The sequence below is a fragment of the Neomonachus schauinslandi genome, chromosome 9 (genome assembly GCF_002201575.2).
Source record: "Neomonachus schauinslandi chromosome 9, ASM220157v2, whole genome shotgun sequence".
In the NCBI taxonomy this organism is placed as follows: domain Eukaryota; kingdom Metazoa; phylum Chordata; class Mammalia; order Carnivora; family Phocidae; genus Neomonachus; species Neomonachus schauinslandi.
Window position 1 is genome coordinate 54,904,596 of NC_058411.1, and position 6,000 is coordinate 54,910,595.

Below are 6,000 nucleotides of genomic sequence, written 5' to 3' on the forward strand. Positions count from 1 at the left end.
CAAATTAAGGCTAGCATTCTCACACAGTAAACTGCTTCCTTCATGTTGAAAAAACTCCTGACACAAGAGACACTCTATGGTCACTATCCCTCTCCCCATCCAATTGGATATTGTAATTGAATACACTCAATGCTCTCCTTCATTCCTGGATGTTAAGTGAAAATTTCCAAAATATACATTTCCAAGTGGTTTTCAAGAAATCCCTGACTGGAATATATTACAGCAATCTAATGGTAATATAATACATGTCCCAAAGTAATATTTAAAAATAAATAATTCCAATCTCTTTAGAAGAATATATTTTAAAATATCAAGACAGAAGACCATTTCTGTTATATAAAATGAAAGAATAAAGTAGAGCTTAATGAGACCTTACAGAAGCAAACTAGCAAAAGAGAATAGCATCCATTTTAAACAATGTCCTTTCTCTTCTTATTTTCTTCCATGTTTAAATTTGGCAAAGGTTTTGGTTGCACCTCATTTTCTCATTAACCATAATATCAATAAATCTTTAGTAACTAATGGAAATTAGGGACTCAAGTTAGACAGCTGGAAGACTTCTAATAATTCACTCATTCACTTCCTTCACTAAGGGGAGACAAATTCATTTTGCATGTGAACTTTGAGACAGAACTGCCATGTTGTTTGAGAGATGGTTAAAGACTTTTCTAGTTTATTTAATTTTTCATATTTCCCCTCAATCTTAAATTCATTTTCTCCCCAAATTCCACCTTACTTTCCATAATAACAAAAGAAATGTCAATAAAGTCCAATGATTTTTTTAAAGTATTATTTAATTTTTAGTATACAATTGACTCTTGAACAACACAGGTTTAAGTTGTGCAGGTTCACTTACATGCAGAGTATTTTTTCAACACAGTACTGTAAATGTATTTTCTCTTCTTTATGATTTTTTAATACACTTTCTTTTCTCTAGCTTACTTTATTTGAAAAATATAATACATATTACATACAATATATGTATAAATCAACTAGTGTTATTGGTAAAGCTTCTGGTCAACACTATGCTATCAGTAGTTAAGTTTTGAAGGAGTCAAAGTTATATATGGATTTTCAACCGCACAGGGGGTCAACACCCATAACCCTCAAGTTGTTCAAGGGTTAAATGTATGTCATGTTACTATTAAATGGATTACTAATAAGGTAAGAAATTTCCTTACTTTTATGACTTTATTTCACATTTTAAAATAATATTTTGAAGATTATTACTCACGGCAGATTGGACAAACAATGGATCTTCTTTCTACACTACACTGCAGTAAATGAAATAAAGCAGGAAAACCAAGTATAAAATCATAGGAATAAAGAGAATGGGAGAGAAGGTAACCAGACAAGAGATTCCAATAAAGCTTTGGAAAATTGAAAGGAGACAGAATAGGATGAATTTTAGTTAGGGAAAAACCTACTACTTAAGTCCTTAAAAGAGAGAAATCTCAAAAAAAAAAATATTCATGGGACCCTGGACTTAAAGTTTCCATAATGAAGATGTAAGACATAGGCTGAAATTAGGGTGGTGTGTTAACAGTCTGAACACAGACAGGATGGACACCATGGTTCCAGCCTCTTGCCCTTGTGCTGGAGAACACATCCCTCCACCCCAAGGAAATGTAGTCCTTATTCTCAATAGAAATTAAAGAGGCTTTTGAAAACAAAGAACAAAAGAAAAAGCAGAAGGTAAAGTGAGGCACAAGGCTGAAAAATGGGGAATTAACTGAAAGTATAAGTAACCAAGGTCTGTTCACTGCAGAGGACTGCAGTTCCTGGAAGACTGGATTTCAGGCAAACATTGACGTAGAGACAGGGCCAGATTCATGGGTATGTATCTTCTGTCATCTCATGGGGACCCACACTTAAAAGGATTACATTTTATTTTAAAGCTCTGTGATTGCTGTCTTGAGATTCTTAATTTTCACCAAGGAGCTCTGAATTTCAGTTTGCATAAGGCATCATAAATTTTGCAGGGCTGGCCAGATAAATATTTGATAGAGAAGAAGAATGATTAAAGAGAAAAGACCTCCAGCTATTGGCAAACCTGACTACAAACACTAAGAGTCTAATTATTTCTTTCATACTTCACTCTTATATATGAATGATATCTAGAAATCAGCAGTGATTTGAGAAAGCTTATTACATGAAAGAAAGAGAAAAGAACACAAAGCAAAATATAAAAATGAATCCAGAGAAAAAAGAATACAGAGAAAAGAGAAAGACATCCTCATGCAAAGAAACTATAATGAATAACTCTGAAAGCTATAATATTGCACATGATAATGTAACAATGAATATTCATCAAAACTAATGAGCTTTTACAAATTAAAATATTATAACTAGAACGATAAATTCAATAAAAGCATTGAAAATAAATGTGAAAAAATAAGAAGTTAAAATAAAATCATGAAACAATGGAAAGTAGGGGGAAAAGATAAAAAAAAATGAGAGGAATATTCCAACAAATCCAATAGCTGACACATAGCATAATTAATAGAGAAGGAAGAAATGAGAGAGAAGAGCATTTCAAGGTATGCTACAAACAAATTTTTCCACAACTAAAGCTCATGTGTATAAACACAATGGCTTATTGAGTAGTAAAATTAAAAAAGAAAAAAGATTCTAAGTAAGTCAAATTTTAGGAGACCAGTTAATTAATGTCATTGCTTTAAATAGTGGGGTTTTCAGAGATTCTACTATTAAAAGTCTATCAGAGAGCACAACAAACCCACAAACAAGTGAAGGGAATACTTTAAGTAAAGCCAAAGTAGTAACAAAACTAAATAGTCAATGAATATTCATGACTAAATATATAACACATGTGCACTGGAATACAGAATTTATATAGGGGCAGAGTAACAACAATACTAAAGATAGCAGCTGAAATTGTGTACACTTTACCGTTTTCAAGGAACAGCCATATCTGTTATTTTGCTATTTAAGATGCAATAAAAAATGTAAAGAGAAAAATAAGCTAATAATGTGACAATAGTTAAATGAACAGAGCCAAAGACAGTCAACATTCTTCTTTTGTGTCAATTATCTGGGTGTTTCAAGACAAAGGACTTCTATAAACTAAATTATTTGGATTATGTCTTTATATATACAAATTTATCAAGAGAATATATAGTCATGTAGTCCCTTTACCAACTTAAATGGCAAAGAAAAAGAAAATTAATTTAAAAGACATGAAAGCCCTCTAATGTTTTGCTAAATTACTTACCTTTTTTTAAATTTGAATCCTAAATTATTAATCTCCTCCAATCTACGAAGGTCTTCAATACAATCTCCAGCCATTTCAGCAGTATTTTATGGTATCCCCCTCAAAAACGGTATAAAACTGCTTCACTCTCAGTCACAGCATTTGGGAAAGTCTTTGCCATATGATTTCTGTCATCCTCTATAGGCTTCATTTGCATGAATTAAACTGAATGAGACATTTCATATTTTTAAAGTGAATTTAAACCAAGTAAGTGGAGTGGAATGAAATTCTTCTTTCTCTTCAATTTTCCATTTCGTTCTCGGCTATGAAAAATCAGGTGGCCTGTTGTGCACTTTGCCGTGTTCCAATTGAGGACATCAAGCTGTTCAGCAACATGCAAATGAAACTCCCCTCAGGATTGTGTTTTCCTGCTCTTGTTTCAAGAAAGATGACAATGAAAGTTTAAAGTAAAGCCTTGTCACTGAAATGTCAGGAAATTCCTATTTTCCTTCCTCACAAACTTCTGGATATGTTTGAAACCAGAATAAATTTCACTTATAAGAAAATTATTAAAAATTCCAGCTGCAAAACTGAAGACAGAGAAAAATCCCGACTCCATTCAAAAGTCAAGAAAAGTGGGGCACCTGGATGGCTCAGTTGTTAAGCATCTGCCTTCAGCTCAGGTCATGGTCCTAGGGTCCGGGGATCAAGCCCCGCATCAGGCTCCCTAGCGGGGAGCCTGCTTCTCCCTCTCCCACTCCCCCTGCTTGTGTTCCCTCTCTTGCTGTGTCTCTGTCTGTCGAGTAAATAAATAAGATCTTTAAAAAAAAAGTCAAGAAAAGTGAATTCAACACTTTTGTTTTAATATTTATCAAAATCATATTCTTAAAGTCCTCCTCATTAGTCACCTACCACCAGAATCAAAGAAATAATGAAATAGGAGTTTAAGCTTCTAGGAATAGAACTCACTTTTTATTTTAATAGCACGTGAAAACAATCTTTAATTTGTGGTTTTTCATTTCAAAAGCCTTGGTCAAGGTCCAAGACAGGAAAGAGAGGGAAGACAGAATGCCTACCCCAAGTTCCTTCTATCCTACCATAACTATGCCAACTAAATTCTCAAAGTGAAGGATGGGCAAGAACAGAAAGCACCAGGGAACTTATCTATGACCTAAGGGCCCTTTAAGTCCCACAGAGGTCTCTGGACAATAGCATTATGAAGATCGGCAAGTGATGTCTAGCCAGATCTACTTTGTACAGTTTCAGAGCCTTTCTGTGCCCACCCGAAAATGGTAGAGGCAAGATGGACAATCAAGATCATGGAGGGGTTTCACAAATATAACAGCCCACCATATGCAAAGTAGCATAGGTCATACAACAGAAGACTAACATAAATAGTTCAGTGTCTTGAAATGAATTGTTCATATTTGTCAACTTCTAGCAGCACTATCTAACTTTGCTATAAACAGGCATGGTTATATCAATATTCATAAGCTAGAGTCAAGTATAATAAAATATTTTTTACCATTTTACTTAGGAATGTAAAATTAATGATACTTATGCATGATATGAAAAGATGAGAAGTGTCTAAAAATTACTATGCAATTATTCTTTTATTTTTTTTTAAAGATTTTATTTATTTATTTGAGAGAGAGAGAGAGAGCATGAGAGGAGAGAGGGTCAGAGGGAGAAGCAGACTCCCCACTGAGCAGGGAGCCCAATGCAGGACTCGATCCAGGGACTCCGGGATCATGACCTGACCACCCAACCAACTGAGCCACCCAGGCGCCCTATTCTTTTATTTTTTAACTTACACTGTGTAGATATGGAGGCTATAACATGCCAGAAAACCTCCCCCATCACACACACAAAAAGTAAACACATAACATAAAGCAATATCACATACAGTAATTTATGGTCAAACCACAATAGTTATGGTCAGGAAAAATACGAAATAAAAATATATTGAGATAGAACAAACTATGCATATACACATATATACAAAAACTCCAAACTCTTCTGAAGGTATAAACATTGAGAACTCATGAAATAGATCATATTAAACAAGTTCTTTTCTAAAAAGTATTAAGATAGATTGCCTAAATTCATTAATCAGTTAATGTTAAATACTATTCCACTCATAAAGAAGGATGATTGAGTTTTTGAAAAAGCATATAGAACTGGAGATCTTTTGGGGCCACCAGAGTCCTGATGTAATATATTGGGAGAAATCTCATGAATCTCTTTTCTTTAATACTCCACCACATCCTAATACGGTGCTACTCATTCTAACTCAGTGCCGTTACAGCTATGATGTAGAGAATGAATGTTACTCCTGTTTTTTTTTTTAATTTGAATTCCAATATAGTTAACATACAGTGTTATATTAGTTTCAGGGGTACAATATAGTGATTCAACACTTCAATACTGAATGCTACTACTTGTAATCTCAGGCAAATCATTTAATTTATCTTAATCTCTGTTAAATGGGAATATAGTAATTCCCAGTTATACATCATCTTGTTGAAGATAGAATGAAATATAAATGGTGAAAACATGTTACAGAAAACCTACCACCAAGCAGATAATGGAAAAAAAAAATCATTGAGTTTAAACCTGTTGTAACTTCCTCTGAAATTCAAAGGTAAAATAGGAAGGTAACATTTACAAGTCTAACAATAGACTAGTAATTGGGAGGTAATCAACAAGTGGTAGTCTTTACTATAATGTTTATCTTATTTTTAAAAGACATGATCACTGCCTTCCATTAATGAGGAACAGGAAATATT